Below are 21,343 nucleotides of genomic sequence, written 5' to 3'. Positions count from 1 at the left end.
TTGGGAAACTGGGTCTCCCATAGACCTAACTCCACTTAAGCATCTTCAATAAGAGCTGAATGGAATAATTTATCTTTCCTAGCCGACAGAGAATTGGCACCTTTTGTCTGAATGGTAGGAAAATGGCAGTTTTTCTTTCATACTGCTATCTGCAGATATACTGTTGCACAAGACACTAAGCAATTAAATATTCACAGACAGATTTTCAATGGAGCTACGCCAGTTTATAATAGTTGGGGTTCTGGCCCTTAAATTTTTAATTTCTCAAGGTTTCAATACGATTTCCTTTTAGTTTACTTTTTTTTCTTTGCTCTTTTTCTTCTTCCTTTTTTTTTTTTTTTTCCCGAGGAGGAAATAAGGGATCATATTTTTTTATTAATAAAAAGAAAAAGGAAGGGGAAAAATACCAGAAGAACAGAATTTGTCTTTATGAAGGAAAATACTGTAGATATTTTGCCAAAAAGGACATATAGTGAAAATAGATTAGTTCATTTGAGCAGTATGTGGAAAATATATATTTCCTGAAGCAGGTGGTGCGAATGAAGAGGATAGGAAGAAAAATGTCTTGCGTGGAAAGTATTCTTCAAAATGTGATTTCTCTCATCAAGTGAGGAGGCAGCAAAACATTGTGCCACTGAGAGCTGCAGTGTTTCCTAGCAGGCTGTCTGTGGGAATCTTCAGTTATGTAGTTATAAACACAGATCTTTTAGTTAGAAGTGCACTCTGATTTTTTTATATTTTAAGTGATAAGGAAGACACAAAGATAACATGGCAGTTTAGGTAATGAACCTACAAGGAGGAGCTGGGGGTGAAGATGGGGGTAAAACTGTGTATTTGAAAGGATATATGCTTGCATCTTTTGAAGAACAGCTTCTACTCAGCAATGTTTTTTTGTTTTTCCCATGCACTACGGGTAGGCAAGGTGGGATAGTTACTGACTTAATTCAGCATGACAAGAGGGCAATATTTCTCAAATTAATATCTGACTTGCCAGGGCATAAAAATCTGGGACAGCCAAAGCAGTTCATAAACTTGTGTTGACTTAACAGATCAGTATAGTTTAGTTTAGTTCAGTTTTCTTTGGAGTCAAGGAATTAAAAGATGCTTTGAGGGGGAAAGAAAAAAACAACCAAATATAATTTCAGAAGAGGGTATTTTAGGAAGTTTCCTATGAAACCTATTTCTTATGCTTTACTAGATCTTACCTCCCTTTTTAAAGAAATCATTTGAGATCAAATTGGTTTTGTTTTTCATTCAGCCAAGCAATCAAAAGTTAAATATTTGACCATTTAATACAATCAGACCTGGGTTTACTTCAAATATAAAGAAAAACTAAACTCAGAGAGTTCAAACCATGGCTGTGTTTACATGTAGGAATCGGTATGTATAGCTGAATGCTCTTAAACATAGTTTTGATCTTGGTATTGATCAAATAGAAAAATTATTGACTTTCAATTACAGCCCAAACCAAATTCTGATTACCATCACTTACGTACCTAATCAAATTCCAACCAGACCCTTAGTTATCATCCTACCAATCTCCAACAGTTACTTTAGTGCATTTTCATCCTATGCTAAAATATTTTATTTACTTTTTGACTATCGCTGTCAAATCCAGGAACAAAACCAAGAAAATATGGCAAACCAACATCAATGAAGTTAAAAAACACATGAAAAATATTCTTCATGAAACCCCCACTTCATATAGGATTTATACTTTTACCTGTTATTAACAGCGTTCTAAAATGTATTTGTTCTTCACCACCCATATAGGAAACACAGTATCTTCCCAATATCTTCCTAGCATTATTGAGACTTGCATGATCCAAAGAGGAGGGAAATGCTGGGAGAGGGAGGGAACATCCTGACCTTTCTACTAGGAATAAGACCCTTCCCTATATGAGGCACTGACAGACTGGACATCCACCTTAAATTAAGTGCCTGAACCTCCTGCCTTAACAGAAGAGGTAAAACTTTTCTCCTCTCTTTTCTATTATGCTTACACAAGATTGGAGAGAAACAAGCAAAAGCATTAAACTCACATCTCTCAGGAGAGAGATGAACAGAATCAACATTTCCTCTGAAGAAGTTCAGTTTTGCTTACACTCTTTAACAGTTCATTAGAGTCAAAAAATATGAGGAAAGAATGCCTAGCGGTTAGCGCACTCACTCGGGTGCACTTTGGGGAGGGTCATGGATTCGAGTCTCCACTTCAGTGACTAACAAACAGCTTTATCCAGTGACTGCTTCACGTAAAATTCAGATGTTTCTTTCGTTCAGGGCCTACAAGTTGGGATTTTGCCCTCTCAGAAGAGTAATCTAACCACTGAGATGTATGTTGTCTCAGTTTTCTTGTTTATGCTCCCTCACCCTGGCTAAATGACTGAATTTCCATATTACACATAGCAGCTTTAGTCTCTCCACATTAGGCTAAATGAGTTTAAGTGATGGCTTAAATTTGGGAGGCTAAAATTTTGGATAGCTCTAGACCTCTCCAGTCTTGGGACAGGAAAGGCTTTCTAGCAAATCTCAGCAATGCACACATTGAAGAATAGTGATTGAAATATTGTTAACACTTGATCGCACACACAGAGAACACAGAAACACCCAGAATTAAAATGTCAGGTGCCAGAGAAACTTAAATGTTCTGAAGTTAGAAACCTAGTTAGGGAGCTCCCTAAAATGGGGAGCTAATATAACATAGCTAATATATTTTAGAATAGGGAGCTATATTATAGTAGCTCCCTATTTTAGGAAGCTCTAGGACTACACAGCAGTTGGACAAAGGTTTTAAAAATGAAAATGGTACAGTATAGTGTTCAAAGTTCAGCTAAATTTAACTATAGTAACAGACACTATTTTGGAGGGTCCGAGTTGAAGTGACTGAGATCTTTCACAACACCTGGGAGGACCAGAAAACAAGTCAACCAAATACTAATGTCTTAACCATTCTTTGCCTCAAAAAATGCTGGCAGGGGAGCAGCCAATCATTTGTGCTGACAGAAAGTCTTGGGTTTAATAAATACCTCTGTTAGCTTCCTTTTCTTATAGTTTCAAACATGAATAAATAAGCTCTGTCTAAATGCCCATCATGTATAACCGATTTCTGGGCACTTAGAAGATGTGATCCCAAAGCTGAAAGGAAATGCTTTTTGGACCAAACAAGAGGTATCAGTATAATGTTCTTCCAACACTAAAATTTCTTTTTATGCTGTGTAGGGCTTGATGCTTCTCCATACCAATTGCAGGAAGTCTCTTTGTATATGAAAATGTCAGCAAATGTAAAATGTATGCAGAATTGGAAACCAGGTTGATGAGAACTGAAAATGTGGTCGGGCGTGGCTACAACTTCCAAATCCACTCTGCACTCGTAAATTTTACATTGCTATTTTTAAAGGTTGTTTATGCTCACACATTTTTTTTTAATTGGAACTTGACCAGATTGTGCATATTTTACGATGCCGTCACTTTCCAGAATATCATTCACAGTTTCTTTTTTCTAACATTTACAAAATTTAATGACTTTCCTCCTATAAAAGATACAGGCATCTGCATTTTTTTGAAATACAATCAGTTTAAGCTGTTTAAAACCAGGAGGGGGGAACATCCCGCTTGATAGTTTACCAATAAAAATGAGGAAAGATAAAAACAACAACAGGAATAGACACCCCCTACTTCTAGTCTAAGATTTCTGTAAAACAGAATGCACTGCGCTTTTCTGCTCTGAATGAAAATGCAGAGATAAGAATAACAGGATAGCGCAGGTCAGAATGTTTCATAGAGCCAGATTACTCAAAACCTCTTGGATTTGATGGACTATCAGCTGATTCTGAGGAAAACTTGTTTAAATTCCTGGTGGATATGGATCTTTGGGATTCTGGAAACTCCAGGGCTTCTGCAGCGGGAAAAATATCACTGTAGGTTTCTTCCAAAAATTGTAGGAGCACCCCTTTGCTGACACAGTGGAGCTGACATTATACTGACTGTTGTTAGAAGTGATCCAGAATACTGATCTTACACAGCAGGTTTTGTTGGCTTCTGGATTTTTGTGTTTTTCAATTAAATTAAGTAAAATTCTGTTACAGGATAATTTTGTAACAAAAGCAGAACCTGCTGTCTTGCCTTCTCCTCCACAAAGCTGTCTTTATTCATACAAGTAGTCGTATTAAATCCAGGGAAAACATCACTGCTTGAAAGGTCAGGACCACAAGGTATACGAGCGATTAAGCACATTAAAATAGGTTCCAAAGATCTGCATGGTGTGGGTGGGCTTTTGTGTTTTTTGGGGTGTGTGTTTTTTGCAGAGGGTTGAATATGAAAGTGGATCCTATAGGCCAAATTCAGCCCACAGGATTTCGTGCTGTTCATAAATTGAACAAATGTTCCAAAGCAAATCATCCTCTTATACCATGTAAGTGTGGCTGAGATAAGAAGTGGCTGATGTTGAGACAGAGGGACAGATACTGTTTAAGACAACAGTCAACATTTTAAAACCGATGAGATTTCTGTGCTGTGTACTGCTACGGACAGTGTCTGTTATTCCCAGACTGCATTCCAGACTCCTATATACGGTAGAAAAAGAATTTTACAGATTTTTACAATTTATTTTGCAATTACCACCTCCTCCTTTAAGAAAACAGATAATGAAGTGTACTTCCGTCCCGTCTGACCTCAGCTGGGAGCGGAGAAAGCATGTGATCCAGTGTTCTGGGTGCTAATCTGGCATAAAGAAAACACTGCCATGCAACCTTGAGTAGGTAACTCATATGCCCTGTGTCCCTGTTCCTGATCTGTGAAACAGAGGTACCACCATTTCCACACCAAACATACAATGAGATACCAGAGATATTTCTTTAACTGGGCTAAAGAAATATCCAATATAACCATATCCATATATGCAGTAGCCATGTAGTTTGAGAAAGCCTCTTTTATGTTGCTATAAGCAGCAACATCAAAATCTCACTTGCTCACATACACAAATCCAATGACTCAAAAGCATATCAGCTCCCATCTTGTTTTACTCCTTCCAAAGCATCAGATAATAATGACTTTTGAGCAGTTTTACCCACTGGAGTTGTATTAGAACTAGCAATTTATAATAACTTACTTTCTCTGCCTTAGTGTATATAAGAGTCTGAGCTATCCAGTCTCTTCTGTATTTTTTTATTTCTGCAGCTCAGATCAATGTGTTTTTTTGCTAACAATTGTCCTTTTACCCAATTGCCCTTTCTGCAAAGACTTTCTTTGTTCAGATGCATTTATTTTTTTCCCCTCTTTTTTAAATGAACCTAAAGGTAATTGTGTTCATCACTGTACGCTGAATTATAATAACCACTTCTGAGAATAGTACTTTGTACAATGGAGCCCACTTTATGACAATCTGATATAAAAATAAACCTAGGAGAATAGATTGACTGAGTAACAATATCCCAAAATACACAATATAACACTTGTGAGAGAAATTGGACAATGATAACACAGAAGACACCAGAACTCCTTTGACCTGCTGAAGTTCTACTGTGCTACAGCAAAGCACAGCTCACCTTTTAATTGTCCAGCTTTTAATAGTACTGGAGTCTGAAAATTGAAAGAAGTAGGGAGAGGCAGAGAAGGTAGCATAGGAAAGAGGATCTGCAATGAAGAAAGCAAAAAGGACAAGTTATTGTCCCAAACTGGGGAAAGTGGAACTGTCTATTGGCTTGCTCTTTGTCCCGAATCAGAAAAGGGTAAGAGCTTATACAGTTTCAAACTACACAATCTGTTTTTTGTTGGCTTATTTGTTACAATTCAACATATAATGATTCCTACAATGATTTGTCTAATTCAGTCCCAGGTATTAGAGAAGACTATCATTTTCACCCAGGTTTATGGAAGCTTTCAGAAGATTAGCAGTGTTTTAGAACTGCTTTTCATACGGTTATGCTTTGATAGAATGTGCTTAATAGCCACATGTCTTCCCCTGAAAAAATCTGAAACTTCTAGACTGGATACTTACCCCTTAGCTGCGTCATGTGAGTATATCCAAGTAGAAGAGCGCCAGAGGGGTCCTTTCAGTACCTTTCACACTAACTCTTGCTGTCATTAAGGCTACAAAGTAACCACACTCTGGCACACCATGGACTCTGAGATCCTAAACGGGTCATTGATTTAATCACAGACAGCACAGGCAAAGGCTGATATAGCCACAGTGCCTATGGGTCAAACTGTCTGCTCAGTTACAGGGTCGTGACCATGCCATGGAGCGGGGGTGGAAAGAGAAGTCACAGCCACTGTGAATCCGCCTTTAGATCTGACTAAAAGGCAGGCTGAAGAGCATCAGGAAGAGGATACTCAGCTCTCCATTCTTCTTCCTGACCCTCCTATCCTTTAAAACTCTGGGGGAAAAGACTGGGAACTCTACAGGTTCCTATCTTCTCCTGCCTGTGTGCCCCTCTACTGGAGTGCTTGTATCATATGCCTTCTAGTTTGGAGTGCTTTCCACCATTGGTCTCAAGCTGTATCATAGTGAAAATTCCCCTTCCACAGAGGGAAGGTCATAACAGAGGAGTGGTTTGTACTGCTTCTAAGGTAGCAGTCAACAACCGAAATTCATTTCCTTACCGAGATGTGCAAAGACAGACCCTTTGAACAGTTTTGATTTCAGTAGGGGCTGGTGCCATAATGTATCTGAAAATCTCGGCCTGAAAGACTTTGAACTTGTGGATGCCACGCAGCTCCCCCAAGCCCACAGGAGTCACAGATGGTGTCCTAGCAAGGCCCAGCAGTCCTGGATGCAAAGGGATTGTGGAACTGTGTTGAGGCAGAGGTTGATGTCATTACATCTGGGTCTCTGGACCATGTTTCCAGTTCCATGTTTGGTTTGCAAAGCCAGCTGAAAGGAGGAGTTAGAGAGGAGCAGGTACGTCTCTATCTATAATAGAAGCATGTCCTTAAGTCATGTGTCCTTGAAAATGTTACTTCTCTGTCCTACTTTGAGAGTTTATATGTTCTGAGGCGTTGCACTGCTGTTCCCGCCGCAGAGGGGAAAATTGCAATAGAATTAGGCCTTTATATTCACAAAGAAAGGTCAACTTATGCCTTTATAAACCTTGAAAACATCCTTTTTGCACTTTCTGATAATCAAATGTGTTGAAAGAACTAATCAATTGGACGTAAACATTTCATGTTCAGCAGTGTATAGTCATGCAGGACAGTGTATAATGAAATGCTCCAAAATAAAGAGTGGACAAAAGTACATCCCTATTAAAGGCATAGATTTATTGACCTATTGATGTGTTTAAAAGGTCTCTGCTCTGAAACTAGGCTATATGTAAATAAGAACAATTGAAAGCAAAGGACAAATTCACAGGAAGAATTGAAACTATATGAATCATTCAGGCTTTCCGTAGCTGAACTTGAAAATTATTTTTAACCTGTGTTTGTCTCTACTCCCGAATTCTTTTAGTATGATAAAAAGAAGCCTGTTTCTATAAAAACAATTCTTACCCAAATTAAAAGAGTGTATCTTAGCACTCCTGATTGACTCATTTTTAAATCATAAACATTTTAAAGGACAGAAATGTAAGAATTTATGGCAGCCATTTTTAAAGACTTTAGAAATAAAGAACAATGCAACATGAATATTTAAAATGAATATTAAACAGAACTATATTCATTCCTTTAAAAAAAAATGTATTCAGTTGTTGCTTATTTTTAAACCCCTTTTATTTACTTAGGTCCAGAAATTCTTGTTCTTCTTCTTACAAGGTTAATAGTGCTCTTTTACACTACATTCTGAAGAAATAAAAATGATACTTCAAGTGTACTGTTTTGATTTCTGTATCTACATCCATGGTAAAACATTGAGGAAAGACACACACACACACATATATATATATACACAACATATATACATATATATATATATATACAAACTTCTACATGTATGTATATTTTCAACATTACACTAACTCTTTTCCAGAACTCACTGCCTCAAGATGTCATGCAAGGCAAAACTTCAGAAAAGGCTTACGACACTGACAAATGATCTCTGGCAAATCCCTTAGTGTTTACAGCTCTACCTTGCTTGGAGGTTCACCTTGCCCCTATACTCCAAGTCATAACCCTCAAAGCAGAGTCAGTGAAAAAAATATATTTTTCCCAGAGCTGTTCCAGATTGGAGGCTTTAGTTTTAGTTAAAATGAAGATGTTGATCTTCATGATGGAGCAGCTGAAGTCTAATCATACATAGTCTTTTGCCAGCTTTGCTATAAGTTTAGAAGAGGGGAAGATGGCTAGAGGCAGTAGGATCTTAAACCACTTAAGCAAGATTCATCAGAGCTCATCTGACAGTCTTTAAACACTATATAGACAATGGGACAGTGCAAAGTTAAATTAAATGGGGCAGGAAGGTGGTGGGAGTAGAGATCCCACAACAGAATTTACATGCATAACCTTCATTTCGATGCTAAGTCTTCCACTGAAGTAAGTGGCAATTTGGGCAGCTAAATGTATTTGCAGATCTGATACATAAACTGAGATGCTTCAAAGCATAAGCAATCACTGTCTGATGGGATTAGGAAGAAATACAGCTTAGAATACAGTTAACACACAGTTATAACGAATCAGTTACTGACTTCTTACCTTTTCCACTGAGGCATCAGATACTGACTAAGGTCAAAGATGGGAGCCTGGCTAATAAAGACCAATTTTGTGACCTTGAATAATGGCATGGTTTACATAACTGTAATCCACTTTGATTCAGAGCACATGATCAAAGTATTAAAATATTCTCAAAGGATGAATGTCAGCAAATGAATACTGGTCTTCAGGCTTATGATAGCAATGTCACTCCAGTTATACAAAAAACAAATGAATTCCTTTCATTTTGAAAGATTCTACCAACTGTAGAAAAAAAATCTAATGTTAAACGTTTTAGGAGAACATTGGTGAAAATCTAGAAAGTTTTATATTGCACCCACTGTAGATAAGGAATGGTTTGTTGATCAGATACCTGTTATTTGAGAAAAGACTGATAGTTTGGGAAAAGCAACTTGAACATAACATATTTGGGGAGTACCAATTTATCCTGGTGTTTCACTTACAGTATCTTTCCAATGCCTTGATTCCACCAAATAAAATTTGCAGCAATCCCAGGCGACAAAAGACAAAGTTGTTGGATCATTTAACTTCTCATAGTAGCCCAGGAGAAAAAAGAGAAAAAGTGAAGGGAGAATGGTAAAAGACATGATGCTGAGTTATTATTAAAGTTGTACAGATGGATGCGTAAGCCACTTCAAATGGAAGGAGGAATGTCTCAAATATTGCTCAGCCTTGAAACAGAACTTTCTGGATGAGATTCAAAAATGTGGTTTAACTTTTTTAGGGAGACAAATATGTTTATTAGACATTGTTAGCCAGAGAGTTCGGCAATATTAATTGATTTCTTTATCTGCTGACATAAGCCTACTTGCTCACAATTAAACACATGCTTTCATCCATCAAAACATAAATGTCAGAAACCTTCACTAACATTAAGTGAGTTATGCCATCTGTATGAACTATCTATAAAATAGATAATTCAGTCAAAACTAGAAATTTAAAAGCTTTCAGGACATCTTCTCATGTTAACTGTCAAAGTACTCTATTCAGCAATCATTTGTAATTCACCTAAACAAGTATCCCTTTGTTAAAATTTACGTCACGTGCCATTTTCTTGCAAACTTTAAATTAGGATAAAATGGTGAATAACTTACAGACCTTGCGATACCTTAACTTAATCTGTTAATGAATTTATAAAATCAGCATCAGGTGACTAGTGCTTTCAAAATGAATCTTTTTGGCCTCTCACATAGCATCTACCACTATAAGGTGTAAGGTCACTATAAGGTGTAAGAACTGTCAGTTCTACAATGGTAAGGAAGAGAAAGTAGAACAATCATTTTATTAGAAAAACTGATACAATTGAGGAAAAAAAAGAACAAACGTTGAAGCACCATGAGACTTGGAGAACTGTACTGGTTGGTCTAATTGAAATGATTTCTGTTGCTACAGGTCTTTGCCTTTGAATACCACAAGCGCAGGAATACTATTATTCCGAAACCTACTGCAATACATTTAATATTGATGGCCACAGTGATAGGGCACAGTTGCTTTTAAAGAAAATGAGCAGGAAAGTAACTTAGCAAAGGTAAATTTTAGAAATGGCTTTTCACAAAGTGATTAAGAGGAAAGATCAGCTTCAAAAGCCAAATATCCCACCCTGTTTAATTAACTCATGTGGAAAGGAGTCAAATTGTTCCTAGAAATTCTGTGAACATAAAACCCAAGAAGACAGCTCTAGCTACAAGGGGATTCCTAACGCTAGAACAGGTAGGAAAGGTCTACTATGATCAAGGAACCACTTTCTGAGTTTTCTCTTTGAAAGCCAAACTGAATTCTAAGACATAGATCAATTTTTCAGCATGTACTAGTTCTTTCTGGAGTAAGGATGCAAGCTCATCTACTTTTTAATGCTCTTTTGCTATGTAAGAAACTACTTTGCTGTGTAAGTATGTTAAGTAACTTCCACTAGAATCAGTCAAGCAAGTTGTTCCTTTTGCAAATAAACGTATCAGAATCTGGCCCACCAAATCAAACAAGAATGACTTTTCAAAGGATATTGCTGGCACAATTTTATTATGCAAAGCATGACCCCCAAATCTGTGTTTACATGATTGAAGAGAATGGCTGTGAAGGTAATAGATTTTGCCTTTTAAAAGAATTTGCATTATAAAAAAATGCATTTAAGTGGAAATAGATCGAACATAATACACATTTTAAAAAGCTGCCTCAAAATGTATTTACCTGGCAGAACAGCTGTTCTGGTCTCCTGAGTAAATAATTAAATGTTTTAAAGAAACTGCACATATACATATTTACCTGATAGAGTGGAACAAATAGAGCCTATATTTTTTATCCTGCTTAGACTACGTAAAAAGTATTTCTGAAGGACACGAGCCAATATGGTCCCCAGCATTTTGTAAAGTTGTCCAGAGAGACAGCCATGAAACCTGAGGTAGAGAAATTTTGACAAAAAAACCCAGACAGTTATAAAGTGCTGGTTCAACATAGCCAGAACCTTCCAAAGGCAGGATTATTTCTGATGGCTCTCTCCACATGTGAGATTTGGGGGAGCTGGGAGGGAATATTTGGAATTGTCAAAAAAAAAAAAATCTGGTTTTACACTCTCAAATTAATGTTCTCATTTTCTTCACCGAAATGCATTTATGGTGCATACAGATAATGTTTCAGTTTGATATTGCATGCTAGCTGTTTTTAAATCCCAGAGGAGGGCAGAAACATAGGTTGGGAAAATAAAATGAAAGGTGTCTGAATAGCCTTTGAGATTTCTGGTTAGTCTGGAAATGAACAGCAGAATTCCAGACTCATAGCCTCACTGTTGCAGAGGGATTGACCGAGATCTTCACACCTAACCTGAAAAAGCAACAACATACAACATACAAATACAGCTATATTTGGGACTTGCATGAACACTGCCCACACAAAAGCAGTAGCTACTAAAGGCATTCAGCTTGATGGCTGCTGGTATTCATCGACAGCTGGTTTCTGTAGGAGGCAGAGTGAGGAAATGCCATGTTTTATGAGCCTGCCTACCTCACTCTGAGGATTCCACTGAAAGGCAGAAACAGGACGAGTTTTCTGTGTTATGCAAGTATGCAATACAGAAGGCATTTGAGGCATTTCCAGCTCTGTCAAAGATCTAGTATCACACCTATTTTTCCTCTCTGGAATAATGAAAACAATGGTAGACTTAAAGCAGGCAGTATCAATTTAGTCTGGTTTGTTTCCTACATTTTTTCTCTTCTCACAAAAATTTTGCTATAAAAATGGTCCTCTCTTTGCATGAAAGGAGCTCTCTATTGTAAATACTAGGGAAAGCTTTCTTCCTTGTGGAGCTGCAAGGCTATAGTAGCTTTAACATAAGGAATGAAGAGGGGCTTCCACTAATATTAACCTTTGCTTTCCACCATCTTTAAGCCTATAGAGAAATTCACATGATTAATTGTACATGTCTACAATGTAGATATCACCTTAGGGTCTCTTCCTAGTCAGTGGGCACTTCTGGGATGCGATTCATCTTATCCCAAAGTAGACATCTAAATGAGATCAGATGAATTGTGACCTGAAAATGTCTATCGTTCTCCACTGAGTATAAAGGAGGCCTGGAGTGAGTAACTCAGTTATAGATTTCTACACTGTAGATGTCAACATTTAGCTACAAGAATCCCTGTTTCTTTCCCAGGCTGTGCAAGAGCATACTCAATAGCTGCAACACTGTACGTCAGAGAGCTATGACTCATGATGAACTGGGATTTGGCCTGAAAAGGGTCATGACAAAGCCATGGCAAATACAGTGTTCAATCTAGCCACCAAATCATTTCACAATATACAGAAATGCACACTGCTCTGAGTAGCATGCATAAGGAAGGAAGCCTCTGTGTTTACACAGAAAAGCATCAAGCCACTAAATCTAAAAACAATCACAAACAGATGCAAGGGATTAATTGCAAACATGTCTTGAAAGCCTGTAACAAAACTTATTCCAGCCTCTCTCACAAACCTAGAGAGAGGATCATCTTTTTGACACATGCATCATTTCCACTGCTTGACCAGCCACTGAAGTTTCAGAAACACAAATGTAAAACTCTTACACGTTTTTTCAGGAGAGATGTCTGAAGGGTCATTTTCACAAAGCATGGTGTGATGTGTATGAATTAAAGATAGGTTGAAAACTGGTATTTTGTATTGGAAGGCCAAATCTTGTTTTAGCAATGACATGAATGTAAGTGATATGTACACTGTAAGGTATCTGCAATTATAGCACCAGATTGCATTTGATTAGTCCATTTAATTAGTCCATCTGACATAACACGTGGTACCTTCTCAGTGACAAGCAGGAAATGCAACTGAAGAAACAATAGCTTTAGGAGGGCTTATCCTCCTTGAATGTTTCAATTCCATAAGATGTTTAGGACATATGACATGTTTAGGGCTGCTAAATATAGCTAATATAGCTAATATAGCTGCTAAGATCTGGTGACATAAAGAAGATACTAAAATATTACTCAATTAAAATGCTTCAAAGCAAGAGTTCTCAGTTATCCGCTGTAGTCTTTAAGTTCCATTCATTAAGAAGAATCTTTTATATATACGGTTCTTAGACGTTCAGAGAAAAGGGAGACTTGAATGACCAGCAGCTACAGTCTATACGAGTGCTTTCACCCTATGAAGCTTTTCTTGTTGGTATGAGAAAGAACTGATCTGGCTTATTTAATTATGGGAGAGGATTTGTAGCTGAGAGGGGCCTCTAGAAGTCCAGAGTCAGGTTCTGTCTATGAGCTGACTTTGAATAGATCTCTGAATACTGGTTTTTATGAATTCCATTCTTAGGTGCTTGTCTCTTCCCCATATGTGGCCTCAAGAGCCTGTGACTCTGCCTCAGGGGTCTGGCTTCCCTCAGCCTTTGCACCACAGATCTGGGCACTGCAACGTGGAGAGTGGGTCTCATTTAGGGGTTGAACCCTTCCTCTCTCTGTGCATCAGTCAGCATCTAAAAATGGTAAGAGTAGCATTTGCTGTTTCCTAAGAGTGTTGAAAACAAATACTAACGGACTGCAGTTACAACCTGTCCTTGATTAAGATGGCAGGGAGTAAATTCTCATTTCACTTACCCTGGTGTAAACCAAGAATAAATTATTGTTACTGAAATTACCTTAGTTCATACATGTATAAGATATGTCACAGGTGGATCATTTGGGAGATCCTTATTTTAATTTTTTTTTTTAAAAGACTGTTGTACAGTGGGGTTTTTTTGGTGTGGGGGGGCTGTTTTTCAAACTGCTTCCAAGGCAAGGAGGAATGGCTGTTGCTCTGATGATGCATAATCACATTAATACTTTATTGCTGTATTTGTCAATATATTAGCACAATATTTTATTGTATACATTATTAACTGTTGCCGTTAAATGTTTTATGCTGGTCTGTTACATTTTTTATTTTGATTGTGATAAATTTTGATCTGAGAGACCTTTTTTTCCTTTGGAACAAGAAGAAATGATAACATTGCATTAAACAAAACTTATGAGATCTAAGCCAAAACTAGTAAATAAGAAAGGTGGTATTTTTCTTCCTCTCCTTAATCTGTCCCCCTCCCACCTTTTCTCTTTGTGTGTGTACTCCATTCTTTGCTCTGAAGCTGGAGGGTTTATGACTTTAAAATCTGTACTGTTGGAGGCTGAGAACTCTTTGCTTTTTACAGTATCTGTATGAAACATCTCTAAGTCCTAAGCAACAAGCAGGAACTGGTTCAAGAAGGAACTATAGATGAATCGCTAAGTAATACTCTCTACAATATAAGTTTGACATCCCAAGGGTAGTAAAAAAAAAAAGAAAGAATGAAACCCTACTAAAAATAACATTTTAGTTTAAACTATTGAATAGTGAGTTAGGAGAAAAAGGAAAGAAAATAGAAAGCAGGGTGATGTTAACTCCAGAAGCCAGGAAATTAAAGGCAAGATTCTTGAAGGCCCTCAGCACACGTAGATCTTTAATAGGAATCTCACGTCTGCCTGCCATTTGAGCTTTTGAAAACATCCTCCTGAAATCCTTCATCTCCTTTTCATGTAAATGTACCATAGCCATAACAAAGTCATACAAGGCCTGTATACCCTTTGACATGAAAGGAAGGAGGGAGGGAAAATATAAATGACTCTGTTGAAGAGGTTATTCAAGCCAAACAAGCATTGCTTCAGAAATGGAAATCCAAAACCTGAGGAACCATGGAGAGGAGTCTAAAATACTCAGAGAAGCTATTAAATCATTTCATGTGAGGCTGAAAAAAAGAGTACGTTAGATTAAGCTTCCTGCTTCTCCCACTGCTCCTTTAGTGTTAAGAACAGAAAGTCGTCCCACTATGTTGGCAATCTTGCTACTGCCTAGTCAACCACCGCATTCTGGGGGGCTTGAGAAGATTGGCTGCAAGTTCCTCAAGTGACATCCCCTGAGACAGCCAGATCTTCTGTCATCACTATTTGAAGATGACTGCCTGGAAACTGAACAAACTGCTGCCTGAATAGTGATTTTTTAATAATCACCAAATGAATGCTTAATAAATTTCAAAAGACCACTGACTTTGACTATACATTTCCACCTTACAGGAGCTATTTTTCTATCAGAGAAGCCACCCACCATACCTATTTTCTCGAGGCTGCTTCCTGATGTTGTCTAATAAAGAACTGGAAGTCAATTTATTTAGAATACCCCTGCAGTCATTTGTGTAGACCATGGATTCTTTGGGAGAGATGCTGATAATTAGTCCTAAAGCAAAAGACTTAATTTCTTCCTTTTGCAAATACCAGCTGTCCCTCCTCATCAATCTACAGTGGGACTTAACCTTTTTTCTATAAGGCCAGGGTATTTCCTCAAATCTCAAGGGAGTACTATTTATGAGTGTGACTGCTAATTGCCATCATGCTACTAGATTGAACTGAGCTCTTGGTCACCCTTGACTGAACTTTCTTTCATCATCCAGAAACCCCTTTTTCATCTCCCACCATAATTATAATATGGCAACCCTATCTAAATAAGTTCTATTTTACAATTAACTACTAATTACTAAATTCTCCCTGCCACCAAACTTAACCAGAGCTCCATACCATCTATAAAATTACTGCACTTTTGAACAGATTGACTAAAAAGCTTAGGGTTTTTTTTTTTTTAATTTTTGGATGGAAGATCAATTATTAGTTATATGAAAATTTTCTTTGTAAATGTCTAATTCACATATATGTGTATGCGTATGTAAAGGGAAAAAAAATCTGTAATAATTTTGTTTTTCCATTGTCTTCTTCCCTTCTATAATATTCTGTGCTTTTTCTTTTTTTTTCTCTCAAGGAAGCCAAAATTTTCCACATAAGACATGATGAAAAATTTCTATGCTGATGATTGTATAAAACATATTTATTAATTTTAGCTATAATATTAAAGTTATGACAGTCCTGTTCTTTGGCACTTAGATGGGCAAGGAAGCAAACTTGGTTTCGGTGCTTACAATAAAGGGAGAGGTTAGGGCTGCCAGCTTCCAGATGCACACACAGTGATGCTCAGGCCAGCTCAACAGTCAGGTCAGACTCATAAAGGACAATAAGATGCCATACTGCTCTAGGGGACTTTTGCACATGGGAAATGGTGGCTGCCACATCTGTCTCAGAGGCACGTAAGGCAGTAACTTATCTGTCACCTCACATCTGCATTGCACTGTATAAGTAGAGAGATGAGGGTCATGCCCCAATTCTTTGTCTCTGATTCCTGGGAGAGGAATAGTGCTTAGCATCCTAAGTGAGAGACAGGACACTAAACTACAATTATCAGTGACTCACCTTCCCTTGGATCCAGTGACAGAGGCTTGTAATTTTGGAGCTTGACAATCTGAGCTCTGTTTCTGTGGAGTTATTAATGGCTGAGGATGGTACAAAGTGTATTGGCAGCTGCAGCATCAATGAAGATCATCAGTTAGTTAATCACAGTGTATGCAACATAACAGCTCCATCCTATTAGTGGCATTTTCTTTGCAGCAGGATTTAGAGTTCCTAAATGACATTTGGTCTCTGATGCTAAGTGCTGTATTTTCCCAAACCAATAGGCAGTCCGTGCCCCAAACAGCTCAAACCCTGATCCACAAAGGTAATTCAGTTCTTACTTCCTGGTCTATCAAGATAAATTGCCCTGATTTACCTCCATGCATCTAGACCCCAGAGTTGAAAGAAACAAGGCATAATAGGACAGAAAGTATGACTGTCCCAGTGTTACACAAAAGCATAGAGAAATGGATTTGCCCAAGGTCATGTAGGGCATAACAGGAACAGAATCAAGGTCTCTGAGTCCCAATCTAACACATTAACTACAGATTCTGCTTTCTTCCCTTCTCTGCTTTTATACTTTCATACAGGGTACAGGAAAGACCAAGTGCCATGCATTACTGAACCGATCTCTCCTTTTTTTAAGTTTCTGACCTTCTGTTGCAAAGGGGCTAGGCAGGAAATTAATCAAGGGTAAAAACAAAAATTAAAGGAATCTATAAATGTATTTCCAGCAATTTGCAACTAGGAACTTGGATCAATAAAATACGAATTAGAAAATACAACAGGAAAACAAACAAAAAAGGCATCTCTAAGTTAAAGAATGTCACTCTCATTGTGTTAAGCCCATTAGAAAAATCCTCCTTGTCTGTATTATTTCCTCTCTCTTTTCACTTTTAAAGGCAAATCTCATAATTTCCACTTCTACATAAGCTAACACCCAGCCTGATTTCAATAAGGATTTCAGCTGTACCATGCCCTTGTAAGTCCCCCTAACCTTTGAAAGCTGTTCTGGAATTTGTTTCTCATATCTATATATTTTTTATTATTATTATTTAAGGATCATAAAGTGGAAGTCAGGTTGCTGCATTTTCAGAGACAGATGAAGCAAAGTGCTCCGCTGGGAGTATTCAGCCCCAGTGCCTTGCTGTATTACGGCATATGGAGTTGCGTCTCCAGGCGCTGACATTAGCAGTCCTGCTTCAGGTAACTCATTTAGCTTTGGTGTCATTTTACAATAAATATACCATCCACCGACACAAATTAGACAGCTATTGAGATTAATTTTGAGGCACTATCGGCAACATCTTAAATCAAAAATCATTCTTTATTAGCATGCTCGGCTGTACAATGCTCTCTCTTCCCCTTCCCCCCTCCCTTCCCTGCCACAAGAATAAATGAGCCCCCATGGTTGACACAGCGCATCAAGTGTTTTATAATAGTCTAATTGTAGCTAATGGTTTGTGCAGCTAATTAAGGCCCTATGAATTACAGTAATCAGTCAGCCTCATCTTCTAAACCAGATAGTTCTATTCAAGCGTCCCTTTAGGAAGAAACACACACACACAAAAAAAAGAAAGAGAGAGAAAAATTCTGAGAAGAAAGAAAGGAAGGAAGGAGAGAAAGAAAGAAAGCATAATGATCTGCTGCGTTCATTAGAGTGCAAATAAATTAATAGAACTTTTTCCTGTGTTACTTGTTAGCTATTACAGAAATGTTTACTTAAAGTAACATGAGTCCTTGCATTATGGTCTGCAATAGCAGAAGAGAAAATAATGTTTTTTTGCCATGTAGGATATATGTTTTTTAATTATGTTACTTTATTGGTGAAGAATCTCTTCATTTGGTCAAAAAGCTATGGATAAATAGTGATTTTGATTTTATCATCATTTAGGAGAAGGGGTTAAATACAGGAATAGGTATACTTAAGCACTAGTTTCTCCATAACCAACTGTGGTAGGAGAACCTGAAGCCTCTAAATGCAACATATGTCATTAGGGATGTGGAAGGCACTGTTCTGCAAGATGGGAGACAGCTACTAAGAGGTTTTGTCTGTACTGCCCAGGATGTTCATTGTCCCAGCTCTTCCAGACTTATTCCTGCCTATAGGGTACCTGTAATTCAGATCCCGTAGATCTACTTTTATAAATCCCACCTGGCAGCAGGCAATGTTAGGGATCTCCTGTGAGATATTCCATGGTCATGTGACACTGCCAAGACAGTAGAGATAAAAAGAAGTATCAGCTAAGCACAGCAGGTAGAGTTCCCCTCAAATCCTCAAATAACTTAACATGTTTGCAATGCAGATGCACAAATTAGTCATCTTAAACTCCCTTTAGAAACAATGATGAGCAGGAGGCAATTTTAGGGATAATTCCTTTAACTTATTTTAGATATCTAAACATCTGCATTCTAGCCAGTCAAGTGAGATGAGTCTATCACTCCAGTGTATCTGCCCCCTCCATACTGTGGATGAATTTGCATTTGTGTCAACATGTGTCAACATGAGATGGATTTGGACTTCAGCATGGTCCATATACAGAGACAGAGGACTGAAGTGACAAAAGAATTGAAGCACTGAGTTGAAACTTTAGGAAACCAAACTTCAAGGTATCTTTCTGCACCTGCTTTGGATACATCTATACTAGCAAATTAAGCAGTGCCAGGGGATGTTCTCAGGCACAAGGACGCAATCATCCATACTGTTAAATCGTTAGTGTGATCCTTGGCATGTTTTTTTTTATGTCAATTAGCATTCTCCAAAACAATGGGGGGAACACAGGCAAGTAACTGTTTCCAATGGTAGTTTGGATACGGTCTCTGTTTTGAAAGTTAAGAGAGTTTAATAATACAAACAAAGTTCAGTCCATGCCAGTTAGCCTCAAGACCAACGGATCAGCCTAGGTACACTGAAATTACTATTTTAAGCCTAACTGCTGTGGCTACCAAACCCTTGGAGATGTCTTAGCTGTTCAGTTACGGGTTCATCATCTAGTGCAGCATTGGTAAGATGTACGAAAGTTAGCTACAGATACGCTAGTATGTTTTCACATCCTAAGTTTTCATTGCTAAGGTCGGTTACACAACTGTCCAACATATGTCAGTGCTTATGGTCCATTAGTATTCACAGCCTAAGAGTTTCATTGCATACATTACTTGCAGAGCCTATTCCCACTGTAATTCTTAGAACCCACTTCCCAGACAGGGGTTCAGCATAACACTCAACTGTGTGCATATGCTTATGGGGGGGCAGGAGAAGGAGGCAAGCTGTGCCTTCATTACAGAAGAGATGTACTTGTGATACACCCCACAGCTGGGGGTCCCAATCGACCATCCCAATCGTGTGGAAGACAGTGCATTTTGGCCACTTGGGTGCACAGAAAGAGACGGAAGATGGTATCCCCTGGATCCCTCAGCCTGAATGATCAGACGACCAGAAACTCAGGGCATGCTGCTGAGCTCAGTTTCTCTGTAGTGTAGGCACGGTTTATGGTAGCTGTGAATGACTTTGACTTTGTAACCCAATGCTTGCAACACTCGCTTAGACCATGGGAAGCCCAGATTCATTGCCTGCTTTGCAGTAAAACAGAGACAAAATCACTGAACTTTTTACAGAAATAATTAGCATTCTCTGGAATTGGAGGACAGAAGGCACCTATAGCAAAGCAGAAAATGAATCTGGACTTTAACAAATTACTATTGTAAATGTACTCTGTGGAATCATTCTCAGAATCTTATGTATAGAAGTAGTAAATGTTTTAGTATTTTATACAGAATGGAACAACTTTGGCAGATGAGATTTAAGAAGACCTTACTTAGTGTGTCTTTGTGGTCAGTCCTGAAAAGGAGCAAGTACAGTTTTAAATCTCTCACTGGAATTAGATGTTACCAGGAACTGACACTGATTGTCCTGTATCCTCATGTAAACATTTTAAACCTTTAAGGATTGGGAGTGTGCTTTTGCTGCAGCCTCTCTTTAGTGGGTCAGAGATTGTTTGTGAACTCCAAATAGGAGAAGATATCCAGATCTTCACTTTAACCTTGATGTTGGATTGGAAGTCACCCTTCTTCTTCGGTATTTTCAACTGGCTGGCTTAGGCAGCACCTGATTGGTATGCGACACTTGTAGATCACTTGTATTATGGAGGAATCAAAGCTACCTAAATCTAGGACATCAATTTCTATATGCTCAGGGTACCTACCATTTAGAAAAGGCAATCTAGTTTTAACTAATTTACTAAACCTAACAATATCATGGCAGAATCTGTGGCACAACAGAAAACCCTGGTTCACTATCCCAAGTAGTTTCTTAAATTTTTCCTTGCATACACATATATAGATCCTTGTAACTTCAGGTACACATGAATAATACGATTATCCCATATTCTAAGTGATAAAACCTTTTACTACTCTACCATCTGTCTGAGAACTTCTGAAAGTCCTGATCTTGTGGCATCAGGCACTGGTTTTATGAGAAACTTGGAACATGATGAAAAAAATAATTTAATTAGTTGCTGGAGGAAAACCAACCAACCAACCATACAAAAAAAAACAAACAAAAACACTGTTCTGATTGAATTTCATTCTAATCTCTTGAGGTTTTTCCCTTTCCTCCCACTTGTATTATGAGAATTTCTTATTTGTAGAATCATTTTTTGAAAACTTCTAGTGCCAGATTAGCCGAGTGCACTGCCTGACAAGTTGCAATTTTGCCCCTTTTATAAAACAGCCTATGCACAGCCTCTCAACATCAACCATTATATATTTATAGACTACAGTCTGGTTTTGCACTTTGAAAGTTGCTGTCCAATTTCTGCACAAGAGCAAACCTAGGCTAATGTTTATGAATGGTAGGCTCCGTGCTAGTAAGAGACTAATGTAACTGGTCTGAACCAGATATAATTCATATAAAGCTCTACTTCAGGAAAGCAATGGGGCTGATCAAG

This window comes from Apteryx mantelli, chromosome Z (assembly GCF_036417845.1).
Source record: "Apteryx mantelli isolate bAptMan1 chromosome Z, bAptMan1.hap1, whole genome shotgun sequence".
Classification (NCBI taxonomy): domain Eukaryota; kingdom Metazoa; phylum Chordata; class Aves; order Apterygiformes; family Apterygidae; genus Apteryx; species Apteryx mantelli.
The sequence above is the reverse complement of the archived record's forward strand: the minus strand, read 5'-3'. Positions refer to the sequence as shown.